Raw genomic sequence first — 25,491 nt, forward strand, 5'->3', positions numbered from 1 at the left:
TGCAGTGAGCAACGCTGCTGAAGCGGCGCTCTCGGATCCACAATTAAGTTCGGCAATGCTTGACGTCACCGATTCAAAGTGAATAGAAAGCATTGACGCTGACTCCTTGTGTGAATAGAGCGTCAGTGAGGTTCAACAGAATAAGCATGTACTCTGTCATCTAAACTTCAGAGCGCACAAGACGAGTTGTGAATAATATGTGAATGCGTAGGGCTGTGCAATATGACTAAATATATCATATAAACAAAATTAAAAGTCTATTTCATACTATGCTATATTATTTCAAGAGTTCACACTTAGCTGGTGATTGATTATAAAGCTTGTTTGGCATGCTGTGCCGGGAGAGAGCCCTGAGCTCATAAGTTCCTCGAGCCCGGGGCGAGAGGGGAGTTTGAGCTCAAGTAGATCTCGAGAACTATACTGCTGTAGTAGCTAATGAACAGATAGTGATTGCTCTTAAGAGAGACCTATTTACATAGATGTCTATGGTGCTGATTTGGGTTAGTCAATTAACTTAAGTTTTTGGATGGTGAGAGGAAACTGGGGAACCTTGGGGAAACCCAAGTGACCACAGGGAGAACGCATAAACTCCGCACAGAAACGTCAGCTGGCTTGGTAAGGAACCAGTGACGCTCTTGCTGTGAGGCAACAGTGCTAACTACTGGGCCACCGTGCCACCCATCTAGGAAAGGAGGAGGAGTAGGGGTGGAAGGGGGATTCTTCAAAACAAAGATAGCTGTCATATGGAACATAGGGTATTTATAGTAGCTTAGTAATCGTCTGATTGGTGAATCATAAATTGAGTAATGCAGGACCAGCTGCAAGCAATCATAAGCACGTGATCCTCTCGAAATAAGTTTATAAACAAACTTCGCTTATTTTGTGGTGTCACAAAATAAATAGTTTATGGTATTTTTTAAATAAGTCATATAAGCATAATATTACACACCATTACAGGGATGCAGACAGAAACATGAATAACAGTGAGAAAACTGGAATCTTAAAAATACAATGTTGGACCTGTATTCATTGATTTTTGAAAGTGTTTTATATTTCACTAATCTTTAGCTTATAATTATACATTTTTAAAATATGACCACATTTGAACAAGTACATTTCTGAGTTTAAACTTTAAAATGTAAAAAATAAAGTAAATACAGAAAATACTGAGATATTTAATGTTTTCAAGATACGAGATTGTTCACACCGCCTAGCAATTCCATCATGCACCAACAACAAAACAACTATCCCAAACTGAAGATACCGAAAAATTCCACCATAGAAATGGGAGAATGCTCAACCATATCTATTTTTCCTCATTATTTACTCACAATGCCAACTATTACAGTTCAATGCAGGTGTAAAAAGAGTCTCCTTGCAGCAATTCTTCATTTCTTTGTGTGAGAACAACATTTTTAGCATGGTTTTGACTCCTTTATACATACTATGAGCTCCTTCAGTTTTGGGTGTTTGGCAAGTTCCAAATACACAAAATAAATATTTTTTTTGTATAATATCATGAGGTTTGGTTTTAAAAAACTAGTGTGAACACTAACCGAACAAAACTTTAAATGTTCTATTTACTTTACTGATCTGAACCAAGAGAACAAAGCTACAAGAGTCAACACAACCTAAATCTATTGCTTTGTTATCTGGTTCAGACCAAATGAACTGAACTACAATTGTGAACACAACCTAAATCGGACAGGGTCACAAAAATAGCTGTACATCCAATTTCTAGTGAGTGTTCTAGTGAGTCATACTGTTAATCAACTAATCGTGACACTGTTTGTTTGCAAAAAATGAAACTCATTTCAACTTTTTGCACCACATACAATAATAAACATTCATGCCAAATGAATGACTTCCTGTTGCTTTGCCATTGCAGAACGCTGTCAACGTAAACACTTGTTTATCTGTGAATGGTGTTCTATCTGATGAACGGTCATTGGTGAAACGACACAATAAGACCTAATAATGTAAATAAACAAACAAGTTTTAACAAACAAATGGTAAAGAGGCTTGCCATACTTCGGCTCGTTCACGTAGGTCTTATTAAAGCACATCCGACACAGTTTCGTCGAGTGGATGGACGGTATATACAGTATTGCAGCGTTTAGTTGTCAGGTACAGCCTGAGAGAGGTGCTCTCTCCGTGTGTGTGTGCGAGTGTGTGTCCCTGCAGAAGTCTCGACCACCGAATCGAGAACTCCACAAAGCAAGATGTCGATGATATCCTCCAATTATTTAAGCCATCGAGCTCATTTCATAACTCATCTGACCCCTTATTTGAACTGTGCTCGGTTTGCATCTCGGTGCAAAATGTCGATCTGGGCTCTGACAAGACAGACAGCCGAGAGTCCATCTTGCTTTGGGGAAGATGAAGTATAAATCTCACTCCTGTCAAACTCCGCCAGGGCATTTTCAGAGAGAGATCCCCCTCCACGAGCTTTCATTACTTAAACTAGGGGTTTTCGGAGCAGACTTTTCGGATGAGACGGTTTTGTGCTCGGGTTTCTCGCTCCGTTTAGTCAGATAGAATAAAAGTAGCTGGCTAGCCTGCTAGCCCCTGTGATGCGAGATTGCTCTAGCTCGCCTGAACGTGTCATTAGCAGACCTATATGTAATAATCGCACGGTCGCCCGTACATGGTTAAACCGTCGTGAATTTCACAGAAACCCTGATGTTCGGTGAGAGCAGGTGTCAAACACGCCGATCGCCAAAGTTGTTTATGCCGAAGCACAGCAAACTGGCATGAATTTCGCACTGTCTACGCGCGAGCTCCCGATCAATCGGAACTCGGGGCTTTTCGTACACAAAATATGTCCAAGTTTTCAGTCATCGCGGCATCTGTGATCGCAAACTTACCCCTGAAATCCGGTCGGAACGCCAGGGCCTTCTCATTCCAGCCTCAAACTTATTGACACATCAGAACAGTTCTGCACTGGCCGTCCGTACAGTAGCCCCACAGACACTTATATTATTTTTACCGGATGCTTGGAAAGGAGCAACAACACCGCAGCGTGAAGTCGACAAAACTACATCGCAATCGCAGAGGTCGCTCCGAAAACAAATAACGGTGGGGGACGAATGGCACTTGGTAGTGGTACTTTCGTTTCAGGCGAACAATTTTCTCGGTTTGTTTTCTCTCGCTGCCCTCCTCCCCCTCCGCGCGTTCAAGTGTTCCCACTGACTGCTCTGTTATGAAGCCCGTGTGCACAGTGGATGTTCCCAGCGCTGGACTCGCTGGCCTACCGTGTCACATCACCATCATCATCCTCGATCAGTCGCTGTCCTGTTAGAAAATGCGGTCTAATACGATGTCTTTGTATGAGAACATGGCAGCTGACTGATCAGAAATCAGCTTGACCACCTTGTGACGAGCTGGTAGGTGGTTTGCTGCTGGTTTACAAGCTACGACCAGCTAATGACCATTGAGGACCAGCTAAAAACCAGCTACCATGCTCCAAAACACTTTTTAGTTTGTGTAAACTGTGTTGCTGTTCTGGATTGACCTGACTATGTCATCATCATTGTCATCATAATTTGCAGGTTGACCAATCAACACATTCTGAAAACCAACCTGACCACTTCATGGTATCTGGTTTGTTGCTGGTTTATTTGTTTGACTAACTTAAACCAGCTAGAAGCAAGCTTCCATTTTAAATACATCAACTAAAACCAAATTATTATAATTGGCTGGTTGACCAGTTACCGCTGTTCTACCAGTTAATGAACTTCTATCTGGACTTACTTAACTAAATCATTATCATCATAATTAAATCATTATGATAATTAACTGGTCGACCTGAGCAATTCACATAACCTGCCAGTATATAGTCTGTTGCAGGTTTACTTCTAGTTTAATTATCTTAAACCAGCAAGAAACCAGCTATAATGCTTCAAAACACAGTTGATTTGTTTACATCATTTTGAACAGTTTTAATAAATCATATTCATCATAATTAGCAGGTTCATCAGTCATCATGTTCATCACGTTGACAAGCCCATAGCCAGTTTGTTGGTGATCTACCTGTTAATGACCATGTCAGACCACATAAAAATCAGCTAACATATAACATATTTTTAATTTTGTTGCTGGTTTAAAAGCTTAATAATTAGTTTGTTAACAGTGCATGGCTGTTCTGAACTGACTTAAAGAAACAAAATTAACTAGTTCATGGTGACACGATGAAGAAAAAGGTCACTGGTTCGAGTCCCGGCTGGGTAAGTTGGCATTTCTATTTAGTTTGCACATTCTCCCTATGTTGGCGTGGGTTTCCTTCAGGAGCTCCGGTTTCCCCCACAGTCCAAAGACATGTGCTATAAGTGAATTGAATAAGCTAAATTGGCCATTGTATATGAGTGTGTGTGTATGTGAGAGTGTATGGGTGTTTGCCAGTGCTGGGTTGCGACTCGAAAGGGCATCTGCTGCGTAAAACATATGCTGGATAAGTTGGCGGTTCATTCTGCTGTGGCAATCCCTGATAAATCCTTAATAAAAGGACTAAGCCGAAAAAAAAAAAACTGAATAAATTAACTAGTTTCCAAAACCAATCCAGCCAAAAGCAGGTCTTGTATTAAATTATTATCTCAGACAAGCAATAAATAAATAACTAAAAATCAGATAACATGCTACTTATTTATACATGGCTGTTCTGGACTGACTTTACTAAATCATAATCAGCTGGCTAACCAGTCACCATTTTCCAAAAACAAGCCAGACCAACTCACGTGACTTGTTGTTGCTGGTTTCCCATTTTATGAGAATCTAACAGACTTTCTAGAAATCAACTGACACGCTATTTACCAGTCTAATTTGTGAATATAACTGTTCTGAACGTAAATCATAATTCATTATTTGATTGCACATCATATTTTTAATATGTGCATAGTTTTTCTTTCAATATAATCATCTTAGACTAGTTAACATTTTATAACCATCTGTAACTAGCTTGAAATCAGTTAACAAGCTGTTTGATGTTGTGCTCAAGTTTAACTGTCAAACAATTCATAATCATCATAATTAGCTGATTGACTATACTACAAGCTTGAGTAGGCTATCTTAATGATCATAATTAGCTAGTTGACCAGTCATCATGTGTCAAAAACAAGCGTCCGCATTTGAGCAGTTTGTTGTTTTTCTACTAGTTTGATACATAGTAGACTGGTTGACCATGGTAAAATTATATCTGATTAGCTGGAAATTAATTTGGCATGCTATTTATTTTGTACAGTTTAACTTCTCTGAACTTAACTAAATCATAATCACCATAATTAGCTGACTGACCAGTCATCATGTTTCAGAAACAAGCTTGAGCATCTCAAATGACCAGCTGGTTGTGTTTTGTTGTTTTTCTACTAGTTTTATCATATTACACCGGTTGACCATGTTTAAATAATATCTGATTAGCTAGAAATCAGTTTGTCATGCTATTTATGTTGTACATTTAACTTGTCTGACTAAATCATAATCATCATAATTAGCTGGTTGACCAGTCGTCATGTTTCAGAAACAAGTTTGAGCATCTCATGTCACCAGTTTGTTGCTGTTTGTTTACCAGTTTGATCACATTAAACTGGTTGATCATGCATAAAATTATATCTGATTAACTAGAAGCAAGGTTGCCATGCCAAAACGTTATTTTGTACAATTTAACTTCTCTGAACTTAACTAAATCCTAACCACCATAATTAGCTGATTTACCAGTCATCATGTTTCAGAAACAACCTTGAACATCTTATATAACCAGTTTGTTGCTATTTTGTTGTTTTTCTACCAATTTGATCATATTAAACTGATTGATCATATTTAAAATAATGTCTGATTATTAGCTACAAAATTATTTGGTGTGCTATTTATTTATGTTGTACAGTTTAAGTTCTCTGAACTTAACTAAATCATAATCACCATAATTAGTTGGTTGACCTGTCATCATGTTTCAGAAACACGCTTCTCATGTCACCAGTTAGTTGCTGTTTTGTTGTTTTTCTACTAGTTTGATCATATTAGACTGGTTGACCTCAGGGCCGGAGTGGGACTCATTTTCAGCCCTGGAGTTTCAAGCCAGACCAGCCCACCTCAGTTCACCACTGATTCCAATTCAGTTTCTAATGACACTATCATGTCTTTTTCAAGAAAACAACTGCTTTAGAAATGCAAATGTTCTACAGCCCTTACAGTATTATATGTCTTAATAATAAAAATGAAAAAAAAATAATAGTCATTTTTAGGTGAGATTAGAACACGGGTCGACAGCGATGAAACGTAACGTGCTTACCACTGGTCCACAAAGGCACTATTACTATGGGAATGAAAAAGATAAGTATTGACCTGTGACCCGTGTGTGATGGCTTAATCTTTTTCTCCCTTTTTTAGATATCTGATCAAGCTATGTCAAATTTATTAACGTAGTGAATCATCTGATTTTCATTAAGCAGGTGTATTATTCATTAATATTAATTATACAAATTCTTATATTCACTAAGGTGCTGCTGTTTGGGGTAGAATCATGACATTACATCATCATTAACGTTAGTGAACCTGCAGGCTGCATTTTGCTCACGGGGCTGCGAGAAAATAAATAAAAAGAGCAGCGCTGCGCCAAAATAATGAATAAAAAGAGTGACGCTATGGTCAATAATAGATGTAAAAAAAGTGTGACTGCTGAGAGTGCAAGCAGCTAGGGACACCGGCCCTCACGGCCAAAAAAAAGACCGGCTCACCGGGAATTCTCCCGGTCCTCCCGATTAGCTAATCCGGGCCTGGTTGACCTTGATAAAATAATATCTGATTAGCTAGAAATCAAGTTGGCGTGCTATTAAGTTATGTTGTTCAGTTTAACTTCTCTGAACTTAAATAAATCATAATCACCATAATTAGCTGGTTGACCAGTTGTTTCAGAAACAAGCTTGAGCATCTCATCTGACCAGTTTGTTGCTGTTTTGTTGTTTTTCTACCAGTCTGATGATATTAAACTGATTGACCATGTTAAAAATAATGTCTGATTATTAGCTAGAAAATTATTTGGTGTGCTATTTATTTATGTTGTACAGTTTAAGTTTTTTGAACTTAACTAAATCATAATCACCATAATTAGTTGGTTGACCAGTCATCATGTTTCAGAAACACGCTTCTCATGTCACCAGTTTGTTGCTGTTTTGTTGTTTTTCTACTAGTTGGATCATTTTAGACTGGTTGACCATGTTAAAAAAATATATGATTAGCTAGAAATCAAGTTGGCGTGCTATTATGTTGTTCAGTTTAACTTTTCTAAACTTAACTAAACCATAATCACCATAATTAGCTGGTTGACCAGTCATCATGTTTCAGAAACACGCTTCAGCATCTCATATCACCAGTTTGTTGCTGTTTTGTTGTTTTTATTCTTTTTCAACTAGTCTGACCATGTTAAAATTATATCTGATAGCTAGAAATTAATTTGGCATGCTATTTATGTTGTACAGTTTACCTTCTCTTAACTTAACTAAATCATAATCATATTAATTAGCTGATTGACCAGTCATCATGTTTCAGAAACAATCTTGAGCATCTCCTTCCACCAGTTTGTTGCTGTTTTTTTCTACCAGTTTGATCATGTTACAGTGGTTGACCATGTTAAAATAATTTCTGATCAGCTAGAAATCAAGTTGGCGTGCTACTTAGTTTTATTGTACAGTTTAACTTCTCTGAACTTAACTAAGTCATAATCATCAAATATAGCTGGTTGACCAGTGAAAAGCTTGAGCATTTCATATCACCAGTTTGTTGCTGTTTTGTTGTTTTTCTACTAGTTTGACAATATTTAGGCTGGTTGACCATGTTTAAAATTATATCTGATTAGCTAGAAATCAAGTTGGCATGCTATTTAGTTATTTTGTACAATTTAACATCTCTTAACTTTACTAAATCATTATCATCATAATTAGCTGGTTGACCAAAACAAGCTTGACCATCTCATATAAGCAGTGGGTTTATTGTTTATTCATTATTTTTACACCAGCTTAATGATCATCTACCAAATACCATGTTGCAAAAACCTGGACGACCACCTTAAGCTGGTATAACTGGCCGATGGCTAACGTTAGTTCGTCGCTGGTCTGTGATAGTCCAGCTGCCACTGTACCTTGTTACAAAACACACCTAATTTTAAACAGGATTTCCTGACAGGGTTTACAGTCAACATACTCTGCTTAACTTTTATGCTGCATTTGAGTTGATTTCATCGCACCTACTTCTAGATGGTGACACCACCATGCTGGGAATGCTTTTCTGATCACAGATCCACTATCTATAGAGCTTCCTGGATGTTGAATATTAGTGTCACATCGGCGTCGCGCTGGTAAAATAAAGTCCAACAGTGCATGTGCGTCGCCACTTACCTGCAACAGGCCACCAAAGTGACTTAACAGGTCCGTTGTCCACCTCTCGCACCCCTTCGATGGTGTCTTTCTCTGTTCACTTTTTTGCAACATACAGTCTACTGTACATGCAGTGAGTGAAAATATAGTTTTCATGTAAGGACAGTTGTGATTGGTCACACGCTTGAGTGACAGTCCGAGACAGCCACTCAGAGCGCGTGAAACATCTCGGCACTGTTCCGAGATAGAGAGATTAAAACCACATCTTCATAATGTCCAGGACATCCACATAACCATCAAAACATACAATAGTTACAGAAGAAGTGTGCACTATCATTCATTAGATCAGCAGGTGGAGTGAATTTATCAATATAAAGACGCCATCGAGAAAAATAGAGCGAGTGACAGCGCTTCAGAACAATCCCAACACACACTGAACAGTCACCGAGTGCAAACACACATTAGTGAACAACATTGATGTGTTTTCCATTATATTAACTCTTTTATCATTCTCGATGTGGTTGAAAGACGATATAAAGCCATACGTGTGTTTATTCGTGTCACAGACTCGTTCTCTCACATACTGGTGCACCGTTTTCCTGTCTCGGTGCCCTCTTTATGAGAGTTTTTCATGCGATGGCTGTGCGTGCTAACATGACACTGGACATTGCATTTTGATACCACAACAACTGGAATAGCACAAGCTATGAACGTCCAGGGTTATTCATGACGTTGGTATTGATGAATGAATGATGAGGAAGAGGAAGAGGGTCAACAACTCATCATAGCTACCTGGCCGACGCGATGCTTTTATAACTGCTAAGTTTGTACTTTTCTGCCAATCTTTGGTAAAATACGGACCTTAACCACATTCCTGCTTTTATAAACACTGTATAACAGCATTAATTGGTTTGCTCTCTCCACATGTTGGTTAAGCTAGCCTGCATGCTGGTTTTAAATGGATTTTGCACTCTTTTTTTGTTGGTCTAGTTGGTTTAAATAAGCTTAAGCAGCTGAACACCAGCTTGGCTATATGCTTGGACACCATCTTAAACCAGAAGACAGACACACTAACATGTTTTAATTCATTATTTGAAGTATGCTATCTTGCATTGCGAATTTTGTACATTGAAAATGAGAATAGCTCACTGTTATGACAACTGTTATTCAATTTCCATTCTTTTCTGATAGACCATGATGAGTTATACTGTAATGTTTAGGTGTACAAGGGCGAGTGATGCATTTGATGATTAGTTGAATACTTAAATTGAATACATCTGAATCACTTACATGTTTATTATATATTTTAATGAGTTACACAACACAGTCACATGAATGTGAATCGTGACATTCAGTAAACAAGCATATGATCATTAGTTGTTGCTTTTATCAATGAATGTGGACTGAACAAAACTACCAGTCAAACTAAAAGGAATCAGACTTGGTGAGGGAATCTAATGGGCCAATCATTAACCATTTGGTCAGATAAGTTTGATGAGACATTCTGTTCCCACAAAAGTGAAATTAAATCAGTTGTATTTTGGTGCTCAATCTAAACCACAATATGCGTTGATAGTTGTTTTGTAAAACGGAGCCATTGAGAGACCGAAAGAGAGCCAGTGAGTTCAGGAAAATCACATTAATGACTGATCAGATTATTGCTTTCAATGGAAGTGGCAGAGAAATAAATCAAGGTGTTTGCTTTTGTAGACTTTATTAACTCTTTAGCACTCCATCGTTTACTGTACTGAGAGTGATTGTGCATCTAAATGGCTTCAGAATTACAGGGTCTTCTTTTCAAATGGATCTATTGTATAGTCCTTAGTCCTTTGAGAGGGATTTATCTCCTGTTTTTTAGGGTTCAAATTAAAAAAAAGATAAGACCGTTATCTTTTGTGAATCACTTTACAATTCATGACCTATTAAAATTATTTTTATTTCTTGTGAATTTTAAATTCTATGTTTTGTGAATTGAATATACATTTGATGTTTAAAAATATTGCTATGGCTAAATATTGTATATATATATATTAAGGAAAACTGAATCATTCTTACAAATCGCATCACAGAAATATCTGAATCTGAATTATTATTATTTTTTAATCTTATATGTTCATGGAAAGGCTGTGGAAACACAGAGATAAAAAAAAAGTTACAAATAAGATTTGTTACATATATACGATTTGAGGAACAAACATTTATGAGGCATAAGTCTTTCATTGGGCAACATGATGGCTCAGTGGTTACCATTGTCACCTCACAGCAAGGTCGCTGGTTTGAGTCACGGTTGGGTCAGTTGGCATTTCTGTGTGGAGTTTGCATGTTCTCGCCGTGTTGGCATGGGTTTTATCAGGTGCTCAGGTTTTCCCCCACAGTCCAAACACATGTAGTACGGGTGAATTGAATGAACTAAATTAGTTGTAGTGTATGGATGTTTCCCAGTACTGGGTTGTAGCTGGAAGGGCATCCGCTGTGTAAAACATTTTCTGGATAAGTTGGAGGTTCATTCTGCTGTGGCGACCCCTGATGTATAAAGGGACTAAGCCAAAGTAAAATAAATGAATAAATTGAATCTTTTATAAGAAACATCATATATAGCTCACTTTTGATGGTGCAGTTCGACAGACAAACCCTCTGCTATTTCTTAACAATCCAAATAATATATTGTTGATTATACACAGCATAATCATCACAGAACAAAAACAAAACACTTTAAATGTTAATATCATAGCCATGCTAAAAATCCATCATAAACCAGCATGAATTGGATGTTAGTCCATGTTGCTTACTTAAAAAAAAAAATGCTGGGATATTTAAAACCATATGGGGTAAAATATGGACTAACCCACACATTGAGTTAAATTCTGTTCTATTAATTCAATTAAAAGAATTAACCCAGGAGTTAGATCTTATTACACCCAGAATTGGGTTGAAATAGTACAACATTTTTAGAGTACAGAGCTGGTCAGCCAGCATAGTCAAAGATTCCAGGATCAGATCCCGGACGAGCTACCACTTGTCGCAACATTGAACAGGGTCACTACAAATATGAAAAAGATGAGTGCCTTTTACATGGAAAACGTGAATTTATTAACCCATCTAACTAAAAAAAATATTATTAAACACATAAGGGACAGGGAGTTCAAACCATGGAGAAATAAAGGACAGGGAGTTTAAAAATTGGAGAAATTAACCAAGGATCTGACCCAATAAGATAGCGACTCTATCAAAGGGATGATGTTTCATAAGGAAATGCGTCACATGCACCTGTGTTCCCAATCACCACGCAATCCACTGGACTTGCAACACACAACACATGCACATAAGCAAGAAATGACCAAAAGTGTCGTCACACACGTTACTCTAAAGAAAATCTGAATTCGTGTTGCTCAGCTATCCTACTTCTGATTTGGGTATAAAGAAAACCAGCAGTCTCTACTGGACCCAGCATCTGAAATGTACTGTATGCTTGTGAGTATATATTCATATTCAGCATGAGTACCACCTATACTGCCTTGATCTATTCAGGTGGTTCCACCAGATACCTACAAATGCAGTTCATGGCAGAGTTCCACGCAATCTGTTCACTGTCTCAAACAATAATTATACACAGGAATGAATTTGATAAAACCACACCTAAGTTGCAGTTTCTGTATATATGCATACCTTGCTGCTTGAAATCTCCACATACTACATCAAGACTGTACTTTCAGATTGGAAATATATTAAAGATTATTTTAAGGTTAACTCAAAGACCATTTATTTAATAACTTGCAAGTGGGGCAGCATGGTGGCGCAGTGGGTAGCACAATCACCTCATAGCAAGAAGGTCGCAGGTTAGACCCTCGGATGGCATTACTGTGTGGAGCTTGCATGTTCAAAGACATGCACTATAGGTGAATTAGATAAGCTAAATTGTCTATTGTGTATGTTTGTAAATGCAAAATTTTATAGATGTTTCCTAGTGATGGGTTGCGCCTGAAAGGGCATCCGCTGCATAAAACATATGCTGGCGAAGTTGGCGGTTCATTCCACTGTGGCAACCCCTGAAGACTAAAGGGACTACATTGAAAAAGAAATTATTGAATTCTCATAATCTGTTCATCATGCTATTATGTATATTTTTATTATTATTATTATATGGCGACGCTGTGGTGCAGTAGGTAGTGCTGTCGCCTCATTGCAAGAAGGTCACTGGTTCGAGCCTCGGCTGGGTCAGTTGGCATTTCTGTGTGGAGTTTGCATGTTCTCCTCATGTTTACGTGGGTTTCCTCCGAAACTCTGGTTTCAAAGACATGTGCTATAGGTAAATTGGGTAAGCTAAATTGTCCGCAGTGTATGTGTGTGAGAATGAGTGTGTATGGATGTTTCCCAGGGATGGGTTGTAGTAGGAAGGGCATCCTATGCATAAAAAAAATATGCTGGATAATTTGGTGGTTCATTCCGCTGTGGAAACCCCAGATCAATAAAGGGACAAAGCCGAAAATTAATGAATGAATATTATTATAATTTTTTTATTAATTATAATAATCTGCTATTAATTATTATTGATTCATTCATTTTCCTTCGGCCTAGTCCCTTTATTCATCAGGGGTCACCACAGCGAAATGAACCGCCAACTTATCCAGCATATGTTTTAAACAGCAGATACCCCTATAGCTGCAACCTAGTACATGGAAACATTCATACGCTCCTGCATTCACACACAAACTAAGGCCAATTTGGCTTATTTAGTTCACCTATAGTGAATGTCTTTGGACTGTGGGGCAACCAGAACGCCCAGAGGAAACTCAGTTTGCAATATTACTCAGAATCTCTTATTCTGTGTCATAAAAATATAAATAAATTGAAAAAAGTAGAGGATGAGTAAATGATGACAGAATATTCCTTTTTGAATGATCACACGGTGGCAGATTTTGAGGATTCCTTCAAGTGATCTTTGACCCAGATAAGGAAATTCAGATAATCCTCTGAATTCTGGAGCATCTGTAGATCAATGGGAAAAAAAGCACAACAGTTGTCCCGGCCTTTGAACCTTGAAGATAAGCAGAAGGGAGTCCATCCATCTTACATGCCTAACGACCCCAGTGCCGCTTTCTGATGTCTGCGTTCATTACTGAGTCTGATGTATTGTGTATGTTGATATTTACCACGGGTGCCGTTTCCGTGGTACATTAGCACTCTCTAGTGAGGGTTAAAATAACAACGTCTGGGTGATACCACAAGACATGCTGCCCTCTGCTGGTCACCTGATATAGTACTTAGAGACGTGAGAAATGATCATGTTTTAAATACGAATCAAACCAGCTACAATCTAGAAATAATGCATAATAGAAAACATGAACATTTGAATAAATTATGATTTATAGAAAATAAATAAAAGTAACACCTTTAAATTAAAACAACGTAGATTCAGAATAGAATGTAACATGAGCAATAGTTTTCAGATAGAATTAGATTCGTCAGATTAAGAATTACAGAAGCATTTGGTTCTTTGGACCAAGTTCAGTGCATAACAGGATTCTAATGTAGCTAAAGTCAGCCCATGCTTGAATGTGATTGGCTGGCCGGGATTTCTAGGTTAGTGCTGTAGGGTAGAGCTGTCTCACTTCTGACGGAGAGAGAGAGAGAGAGAGAGAGAGAGAGAGAGAGAGAGAGAGAGAGAGAGAGAGAGAGAGAGAGAGAGAGAGAGTATACATCAGTTCAGTGGAGCTTGAGATAAATAGTTTGCTTCATTAAAGTTCTACAGGTCTTTCCATTTCACAGTTTTTTGTATGTATTCATTATTTTTTTTTAATTAAGCGCAAAAGTCAGGTTCCGAAAGTAAAAAGTTTATTGGGATTCTTTAGGGTTATTGACTTTGAACAATAATAGATAAACCTTTAAAGACAGACCTATTGTGCGCTCAGATGTTGTTAATCGATTGTATATGCATTTGCTGAAACTATCTGTTCACATTTATTCATGGGATCGCAGTCCTTTCTTTCTGATTTTCACTTAAACCTCTTTGCTTCAAATCAAAAATTTTAATGCATAATTTGCTGGTTGGTTTGGTTCATTCTACAGGGAAAGAACCTATATAAACAAATATGTTTTAAGGTTTTGATATAGATTTTTCCCACATAGCAAAATTTCTCTGCAGCTTTGGCCCACACAATCAGGTTTTACTTGGCCCACTTGCCGCAGTGAATTATGGTACATGACTGGACCAAGTCTGGCTTCCAGACCAGTGCCAAACATGGACCTTGTCTGGGTCAAGTTGCACCCATCCAAGGAAGCAAAGAATTCTGGCCCAGATTTGGCATACATCTGGCTCAGCAGGCATTCATCTGGCACTGGCATAAAGCATGTGGGCCAAACATGACCTGGGTGATGATTCACCATCTTTTAGGCGACTAACAATTCTTGGGCCAGATGTAAAATGTAGTATTTGGCTCAGATGTTAATAATTGAAATGTGGGCCATGTAAGTTTGGCTTAACTTGACCCACATTTTAAAACATTTTTATTATTTTCAAATAAAGAAAAAAATTCTTCCAATCAAGTCTCTTCGAGAAAAAACACCCCCATAGCACACCTAAAGCACAATGATTCATGGGTTTATTAATCGCAGTGGTGACACACCAAAATACCTTGTCCAGTTCAGGCTCAGGTCTGGGTTATTAATTTGGCTGAGACTTGCCCTAGATAAGTCTGGAAGCCAGACTTGGTGCAATCATGTCCTGTAATTCACTGCAGCATGTGGGTCAAGCAAAAGCCAATTGTGTGGGCCAGAGCTGGGCCAGAGAAATTTTGCTATGTGGGAAGTTCATTACTCATTACTGGGCCAGATAGGTTGGTGTGTCTCGATGACAATGAAATTATTAAACCCATAAAGCAGTGCGCTTTAGGCACACTATGGGCATGCTTTTTCTCAAAGCGACCTGATTGGTAAAATTTTTTTCTTTACTCAAAAATTATTTTAATGTATTTTAAATGTGGGTCAAGACAGACCAAACTTACATGGCCACATATCAATTTATAATATCTGGGCCAAATACTACATTTTACATCTGGCCCAAATCTTGTGTGCTGCCTTAAAGATGTTGCCACCTCTGCCAAACCTGGGCCTTGTTTGGCCCATAAGCTGTATGCCAGTGCCGGATAAATGCCTGCTCGCCCTGCTGTGCCAGCTTTATGCCAAATCTAGGCCAGAATTCTTTGCAACCTGGGTTAATATATGTGACATATATAAAATTGGCCGTTTTCCTACTCTCAGAATCTGAGCCAAAAAAGTGAAACGATGGGAGAAACAATGTTTTCAAAACTTTGAATCAATTGTGTCACAAAATTGTTCAGAACTTGTTCCACAGATATATATATATATATATATATATATATATATATATATATATATATATATATATATATATATATATATAATTCTGCATCATATCGAAGGAATCATAAGTTTGATCCTATCCTAGCGAATACCCTTAAATAGTGTAGTTGTCTGCAAGATTCAGTGTTTATCGAAATTGAAATAAGATTAAAAAAAAAAATACATTGAAATTGAGGCAAAAAAATATTGTTACAGCAACATTTGTGACTGCTTTGACATAACGCTCGTCGTAGATGTCACAGGATGACTGATCGTGAAGGAACGTGTAGTCTAGCACATTGGCTACTCACGACAAGTCAAAATTTTATCAAGAAAAAATCGCATGATTTGACATATTGACTTTCGTAACCGACAATGAAAATCCTGTGATCTGACCAGGGCTTAAGAATGCATGTTTCACAAACTAGTTACAATTGTTTTTCTTGAAACTGTAATGGAAGCACTGTGGCTCAGTGGTTAGCACTGTTCCCTTACAGCACACAGCAAGAAGTTGCTGGTTTAAGTTCCTCTGGGTGCTCCAGTTTCCCCACAGTCCAAAAACATGCACTACAGGCGAATGGGCTATATGCACTAGTGTTTTTTAGCCAATGATGAACTTCCGGTGAAAAGTTTATGTGACTATTTTCAGTTTTTTAAGGTTCCTTTTACAGCATAAATGTTGTAATGTAATTCAAATATATCAGTTAAATAGACCTAAGCATCCATTTGGTTGTTAAAGTGTAAAAAGAAATGAAAGACCGTGTAAACGCTAGCGCAGAAACTCCATTGAAAATACTGTGGTAAAATTGTTCCCATATTTTAAAGACATGGTGTGAAAAAATATAATTTATTGGAGTGCTTCTTGTTTGGTCTGATTCCCACTTCATATCATATCTCAGTCAGGCAATGAAGATAGCAGTTTTTTAAAGAAATCAGATCTTAAACATGGCAATTTTGTATGTGATGACTATTCACTGGAAGCCCTGGGACTGGCTTATTAAAATTAAAAGTCTGTGTGTGCACATTTACCCCATTGGTTGAACTAAATTGGCCATAGAATATGTTTCCACTGGGTCGTACTGGGCATCTGAATGAATGAATGAATGAAACTGTAATTTATTAGATGCTATAAACACATATTAACTGTCTCTGTAATTTATTGCAAGTCTTTGTTTTGTTGGTTTTATTGTTAATCTTTGTTTCAAAAGAAAAAAAAAACTCTTGGATATAAATACATCATTAAAAATCTCATCATATATACACATCTAAAGAGACAAATCTGTTTTTTGGATGGACACTGCTTTGTGGGATTTGATTAATCAGCCCCTATAGTTAAAATATCCATAGATTTTTTTTTTTCAAATGAAGCCTTAAATGAGACCTATTATACAAAAATATATTTTACAAGGGGTTTAAACAGTTGTGTGGCAACAGTGTAAAAATTGCAAACCTCTAAGGGTAAAAATCTCTTAATTCATTCATTTTCCTTCAGCTTAGTCTCTATTTCAACCTAGTATTGGGGAACCCCATACACTACGGATAATTTTGTTTACTCAATTCACCTATACCACATGTTTTTGGACTGTGAGGGAAATCAGAGCACCCATAGCAAATCCACATAAACATGAGGAGAACATGCAAACTCCACACAGAAATGCCAAGTAACTTCCTTTCTGGGAGTCGACAGTGCTGGCCATGGAAAAAATGAATAAATTTTTTTTTTTAAGATCACAATTCATAAAAACAGTCTGCAGAAACACTTTGATTGACATTCTCCCTTTTTATGTGTCATCAGAGGGGAAAAACCCCGCCCATTAGTGACAATCTCTCCCTCATTAGCATAAAAAGCCCTGAGTGAGCAAAGATATATACACTAGATATCGCATATGGACCCTGAGCATGCGTCAATAGTGGTGCCACATTGGTACAGTGCTCCCAGGACAAATGTCATTCAACCGCACTAGTCAAAACAGTGTTATTATTACGTGAGGATGCTGGACTTTAGTGCTGTCTACGGGTGTAGTAACGAGCAAACAAAGAAACAAAGCACAAAGGCAGAACATTTCATAGGTAAGATTAAGTTTTTTACGTTTTTGTATGTTCTGAACTTTTGTGCTGAACAGGTAATGTTATCGATGATAATACAGTCACTTACTGCATTCACCACCATACGACAAAATAGCTCCAACTCGCACTAAATACTCGGCTTATGCTAGTTTTGTTGAAAAAAATCAGCAACCAATGCAAAAGAAATATGACAACGAGATGCTGCGGTGCCAGAAACTTGTATTATTGTCGGCTAGTGAACGAGTCGTTCATAACGGTGATTCATTCACAAATGAATCGTTCCCTCCGTCAGTATGAGAAGTGAAAGCAGGAGAGGTGTGTTTCAGGACATGGATTAGATCAAATTTAACAGGGAGGGTGGATAGTACATTTCTGTACACACAAACACAAGCTTTTTGCCGGGAATGCCAGTGCGATCACTGATCCATCAATGTAGAAAAGTGATGTAAAATTATAATTTTTGTTATAAAAAAAAAAGCATAATAATATCCAGGAAAACTCCCGATCATAGATATATGTGTATATGTGTATATCTCTGGCTTTGGATGGCCACAGTCCTCCACTGTACCTTGGTCCCACATTAATTTCAAAGGAGCACTACCCTGTTTCAAAATGGCGGCTCTATTGACACATTCCTTCCAATAGACAACAACAGGGTAGGCACATCTAATGTATATATCTATGCTGAGTGAGAAGCAGCTGTCAGCGATTAGATTTTTGAATCTGCTGTGAAGCTCCACCCCCTTTTGAAAAGAGGCTGGGAGCACAATCTAATTTGAATTTAAAGCAACAGTCACCAAAACGGCAAGATTTTGATCAAAGCCTAAAAGGGGCAGCTCAAGAGAGTTATAAAACATTATTTCTGGCGTATTTTTGAGCTGAAACTTCATTTACACCAAAGAATTGACATCAAAGAATTATTTTACATTTTGTAAAGAGGGGCATGATAGGTCCCCTTTAAATACTGAAATCACATGACTAAAGTTTGATACATGCACCAAAATCACTGAACCTAAAACTGAAACCTTTTTAATATTGTTATTATTTAAATTTTATATTATTAATATAGTATTTCTGCTCATTTTATATCATGGGAATTCAATTTTTTATTCAGTGAAAGTCAGGGAATTTGACATTTGGTTTGAAGTGGGAACACTGTCTGAAACAATATGCAGGAGTGATTTTCTGTACTCTTGGTTCTGTGGGCCTCCCTGCCAGGCAGCCCTCTCGTTTAAACTAATCTCTTTCTCTCTGATGGGTCAAGCAGCGGATGGAAAGACACACTGGGGGTTGTGCTGCTTATTAGCATAAAAAGAGGGATTACACCATAATTGTCCCTGCTGTGAAGGCCGTCTAATTTAATGTTTGTGATGGGAGATCCTGGTCCTCCAGTGTGCGATTGAATTCATATGATGCCATAGTTGTAGTTAATGACTGTAGCGGGGCCTGTGCAGATAAACACCATTGCTTACAGCAGGGGGCAGCTGGCATTTATGACAGGGGAGGAGAGAGGGGAGAGAGCTAGTGGGTAGAGAGATTTGAAATGGAGATTCTCTGTGTGCGCGTCCTTCTTTCTGCTCCCCTGGCGGTCCCGTTTATCTCACACTAACGAGCTTCTGAGCCACTGAAGTAGACACAGTCCCTCTTCACTTACAGCTAGGCCTTCATCTCTCTGACTAGTGTCAAGATCTGTTTCGCAGCAAGAGCACAGGCAGGTTGTAATTTGGCAGTGTTGACGACTAGAGTAAAAGAAAAGCTATAGACTGTAAAAAAATCATCATTGGATCAACTTAAATTTACATCATAGGCTCATTCTGAAAATGTAGCCCTATATACATTCCTGGAGATCGTGATTTATGTAGCCAGACATACATATGGCTGCATTTCATTTTATAAACGAATGCTACAAGGCGGTATGATGCCATTCCTTTTATCGCTTACCAGCTGACCACTTACCTCCATATGGACTGCTTTCCGACTGTTAACAGTTTGTCTAGTTAGCTCACCATGTACTTGGACTGTAGAGCTGCAGTCTAGGCACCAGAGGCTGGAGAGCGCTGGATGTCCATCGTGCAGAAGCTGCAGGAGGAGAGATCATCGGCTGGTGTACAGGCTGGCACTTTAGGATCAGAGCCGGCCCAAGGCATAAGCGAACTAAGCGGCTGCTTAGGGCCCCGTGGCCACCAGGGGGCCCCCAAGAGTGCTTGAAATTATTGTGTGATTTTCGTTTTAGTTTGTTGAGTTGTGGATTAGTGGTGGGACAAAATATATGCCCATTTATAGTGTTATTTCTGACCACGATACATACTCAGGCGCCAAGATATTTACCTAAATTTACAAAAGATCTGAATTAATTAATCAGTTTTCCATACTGACTGCAGCAGATAACCGCTTTAGTTACAGTACACCCAGCCGCCACCAGGTGGCGCTTCCCGAAACAGCGGTCGGCGGATCATGGGACATACATCAGTGTCATGTAAACAACTGACAGATAGATGAGCTATTGCAATGGTGAAAATCTTAGGCATACAGAAACTTTCTTCTGTCCAAGCTGGGCCAATATATTTGTGTGTTTTCAGACATCCAGCTCCCCCGAATTTGCCACTAGTTTCTTTCTAACAGACGTGCTTTCACTTTGCAATCGCTCGCGCGTGCCCGCGGCCAGTGCAACTTGTGCTCAAACTTTTTAACTCCGCCAAAATATATAAAGATTAGGATCAATGCGAAGACTCGTCTGTCACTGCGGTCTTACAGGACTCAGTCTCATGCTTTTCACTCCTCCATGAAAACCACAGCAGCAGCTCAGGATACGGCCTTATCCAAGATTATGGAAACCTTGGGAAAAATAATAAAAATAATAAAGTAAGTTCAGATGTTTTTGGGAAGTGTTCCCAGATCCAGTTGCTCTAAATCAGTGGTTCCCAACCTGGGGTCCGCGCCCCCCTAAGGGGGGCGCCAGAGTTCACAAGGGGGGCGCGGGAGAGGATAAGTGTTGAGGTAGAAAAGGCATAAAAATGCTCCACTATTTTATAGGGCTGTACAATTAATCGAAAATCCGGTTTCGATTTCAAACGATTATAAAAAAGCATTAATCGAGATAAAGTTTATTGCATCATAAACCGCCCCCTTTCCAGTTGTTCACGTTTGTTGCTTCTAAAAGCGCAAAAGACCGCATGCTTATTTGTGTGTGCAGCAAGCACACGCAGTCAGAAGCATGCCGCCGGTCAACATTCGGTCTCATTCGCACACTGAGACGAGCAGCGGAGCGCAGACATCTAAAGTTATCTTAACGTGAGCGCATTAATGGTCAAATAGGTGTCAAAACGCGGTGTTTAGTGATTATTTATATTAACCCTCATTTGTGTAATAAACAAACGAGTTGAGGATCAAAAGACACGTGAAAGAAAAACCATTAAAGAGACAGCGAGAAATATTCCTACTACCGCCTGTTTTTATCATTAATCAAACAATGACAAAATCCCTCACCAGTCTTGACTGAAGGACTGCTGTAGCTAAAGTGTTTTTCTTACAGTGAAGATGCTTAAATCACAGTTTGTTTAATATTTTTATTCTATTGTATTTATTTCTCTTTTCTTTGCAAGGTGGAAATAACGGTATACACTTGAAGTCAGAATTATTAGCCCTCCTGAATATTAGCAACCATTTTCCAGCCCAATTTCTGTTTAATGGAAAGAAGATTTTTTTTTACTTATTTCTGAACATATTAGTTTTGATATCTCGTTTCTAATTACTTATTTCTTTTATCTTTGCTATGATGACAGTACATAGTATTTTACTAGATATTTTTCAAAATACAAACATTCAGATTAAAGTGCAGTTCAAAGGCTTAATTAGGGTAATAAGGCAAGTCATTGTATGACAGTAGTTTATTCTGCAGACAATCAAAAATATATATTGCATAAGGGGGCTAATAATATTGAAGTTAAATTGGTTTCAAAATATTTAAACCTGTTTTTATTCTAGCTAAAATAAAACAAATAAGCCTAGAAGAAAAATATTATAGAAAATACTGTTAAAATTCCTTGCTCTGTTAAACATAATTCTGGGAAATATTAAAAAAAAAAAAAAATTCTCAGGAGCGCTAATAATTTTGACTTTAACTGATAATCGTTTTGAATAATTGTGATTACAATTATGACCAAAATAATCGTTATTATGATTTTTCCAAAATCAAGCAGCCCTACTATTATATATGTATTTTCAAGTGCTAAAAAAAATCAAAACATGCTTAAAATTCAAACATAATAGTAAAAATAATTTAAATAAATAACTTTAAATAGTTATTTAAATTTTTCTCACGCAATGTGCTTGTCCAACGCGTCGTAAAGGCAAAATCAAAACAAAAATGGCAGAGAAACGTAAATGCAGTGGTTCTTCAGAGGCGAAGAAAAAGATTAGACAAAGATTAGTTTTATTGAAGGCCAAGACAAGTTAAAAGTGATTAATTTATATTTTCTATACATATTATATATTAATATTACACAAACACACACATCCAGTATATATATATATATATATATATATATATATATATATATATATATATATATATATATATATATATATATATATATATATATATATATATATAGACAGTACATATGTGTGTGCATGCGTGTGTATTTATATGGTGGGGGGGCTCCAATGTTTGTATATGTTCATGGGGGGGGGCCCCAAAGAAAAAGGTTGGGAACCACTGCTCTAAATAATGCGTACTAACAATCCTTTAGAGGATTCAGACTTTACAGTATGTGTATGCTAATGCAAAGAGATGTGTCTTAAATCTAGTTTTAAACTGACAGTGTGTCTGCTTCCCGAACTGTGCTAGGAAGGCTGTTCCAGAGATTAGATGCCAGATATTAGAAGTTACAGTTAATTTTGATACTCTGGGAATAATCAATGGTCCAGAATTAATTGAGCGTAGTTGACGTGAGGGGCTATAATACACCAGAAGCTCCCTCAAATGCTGGGGAGCTAAGCCATTTAGGGTTTTGTAGGTAGTAGTCAATAAAATTGTAAACTTTTTAGTAGATATATTAATATGAGGGACTTACTTTGTTTACCAAACAAGTGGTTGTAATTGGATTTGCATTGCAAACTTTAATTAAAAATTAAAAAGTTATTATTTTTTATTTCATGTTAGATCTTAAGTTGTGAAGTTTTTTTTAAAAGGTTTTTAAAGTCATATTAAGTTTGATTACTCAGAATCATAAATCTGCAGGTTTATTTATTTATTTAATACTGCACCGAAATAGCAATACATAAAATAAAATAAAATAAAATAAAATTAAATTAAATTAAATTAAATTAAATTAAATTAAATTAAATTAAATTAAATTAAATTAAATTAAATTAAATTAAATTAAATTGTCAGCAGATTTTGTCTGGCCATCAACAGATGAAAAAAACTTAAACCCAATATGTAGACAGACACTTACTTACAGTAGTTTGTACCAATAGACTATGTCCAGCAGGTGGAAGCAAACATTACCTTTTCACTATGCTTTAAGCATCGGTGGAGATGATGTATCTTAAACCTGAAACGCCTAATTGTAGTTTTAATACATTGAAACCACATTAAAAAAAATTCACAATACATACGTGAAGAACCACACCATTTTGTTCAAAAATAACCTAGGCTTATTTGTACTCAATCCAGTTCTAGAAGTCAGCAACAGATCTGATGGCATCAAGGACAGAACATCAGGCCTGTGACATTTAGATCAGACGAACTGACATGACCAGACCTCTCAAATCTCTCTCACTGCTTTTTTTTCTATAGAGACAGATCGTCTGGCAGACAGCGAAGAGCCCGAGGCCTGATGGAAATGGGGAGATAATGTGTTTAGCATCAGATCTCCTGTAGAGGAAGCACTGCATCAGAGCGATTGGATTAGGCCTTTCCCAAACAATCCTCATTGATCAGCCTCATTATCTTTACTCAGATTTATGTTAACCAACAGGAAGCCATTACGTTGGGCCAACACAATACGTCGGAGAGAACTCAGCACTGCATTATATCCCATTTCTAATGATGATGAATAGTAAGACAGTTAATGAAAGACGCTGAGAGAGAACGACAATTGTGTTGACCTAATGTATGTGTGTGTTTATTGATCAGAAGGTCATGCTGTATTTAAAGAGCTAGAATGATAATGTACTGGTTGTTGTCAAATGTGATTTATAAAAAAGAAAGTAAGATACTATAGCAGCACTTTTAGAGTCTAAAAACCCACATAGGCAAAACAAAATGAATACCATGACTCCTGAGTAAATAATAGGGTGTTATGGGGTCTTTTTGCTTATAAGTTTAAACTAATTTACTACTTTGATGGAAAAAATAATTTTCAGCAACCATTAATTGAGTCTTTGTGACATAATCTTTCAGAAATCAGCCTAACTGTCATGATCACCAGCGATCTAGCCAATGCGAAACGCTGGAAAACTACACATATGCCACTTTATCAACTACAACTCCCATCTTGCACCTCAGTCACACCAGTTCCTGATTTTCCCCTGATTACACACCTGGAAGCTCATGATGAACTAATCAGATGGATATAAACAGCACACACACACAGACTTTGCTTAAATTATGTTCCCCTGTAACATTTATAAAAGGTTTTCTCCCCTTGTCCTTTGATGGTTTTTGACCTGCCACTTGTCCCGACCATTCGCATGTTTTGCTGACTATGCTCTTGGATTACCCTCATGTTATTGTTTGTTCCTGTTTAACCATTGCCTGCCTGACTATTCTCTTAATAAATCTGCACTTGGATCCTCTACTCTGTTGTCACCTCACTATACTACTGTTACACTAATATGATAATTGGGTGCTCAAGAAATGCTTATTATTATCCATGCTAAAAAGTGTTTTACTGCGTATTAGTTTTGTAAAAATATTAATAGACAACTAATCAAAAAAAAAAAAAAAAAGAAAGAGAACTTTTAGAAACAGGTGCATTAAATTGATCAAAAGAAACAAAAAAAGCATTAATTTAGTTATGAAATACTTCTATTTCAAATAAATGCTTTTTGAACTTTTTATTCATTAAAAGTTCTGGAAATAAAAATGTAACAAGGTTTCCACAATATATAAGGTAAATGCATTTAATTATTTATAAAAGGACTATTATTTATAAGTACATAAAGTATGTATAAATAAATATTAATATGTATGTATAATTAATGTATTTTTTCAGCTTCTTTTGCACTGAAGGGCTTGTATTGCCCGTGATTCAGTAGACCAGAGTGTTAAGCATTCCTAAAAATGTATATTTCTGATAATACTTGAGCAGCATTGGACAACATTGGATCACGTGGTGCAGAGGACTGGAGTTATGATGCTAAAAATTCAGAATTGCTTTAATTCGGGTAAAATGCATTGAATAAATAAATAAATAAACAAACAAACAAACAAACAAACAAACAAACAAATAAATAAATAAATAAATAAATAAATAAATAAATAATGATGATGATGATGATGATGATGATGATGATGATGATAATAATAATAATAATAATAATAGTTATTATTATTATTATTATTATTATTATTATTATTATTATTATTATTATTATATATTGAAAGCACTTCTTGTAAATAGTAATACAATGTTACAGTTTTTAGTATATCAATTCAATGAATGAAGCCTTGGTTAGTAAAAATATCTTTAAAGCA

The 25,491-nt window shown here is 37.1% G+C and overlaps 1 protein-coding gene across 14 annotated transcripts in view; it reads right to left on the reverse strand.

Annotated features, from left to right (window-relative positions):
- Positions 1–8,476, reverse strand: part of bbx (BBX high mobility group box domain containing) — a 56,991-nt gene extending 48,515 nt beyond the window's left edge. For 7 of the 14 annotated variants that reach the window (XM_073914914.1, XM_073914910.1, XM_021479388.3 and 4 more), the window contains exon 1: positions 2,868–3,177. The gene's annotated coding sequence lies outside the window, so the exon portion shown is untranslated. Of the gene's footprint in view, positions 1–2,867; positions 3,178–3,254; positions 3,429–8,381 lie in introns of those variants that run through there. The other 7 variants (XM_073914913.1, XM_021479389.3, XM_068223979.2 and 4 more) reach the window with 2 other exon arrangements.
- Between the last annotated feature and the right edge of the window lie 17,015 nt (positions 8,477–25,491).

The sequence above is a fragment of the Danio rerio genome, chromosome 10, assembly GCF_049306965.1.
Source record: "Danio rerio strain Tuebingen ecotype United States chromosome 10, GRCz12tu, whole genome shotgun sequence".
Taxonomy (NCBI): Eukaryota; Metazoa; Chordata; class Actinopteri; order Cypriniformes; family Danionidae; genus Danio; species Danio rerio.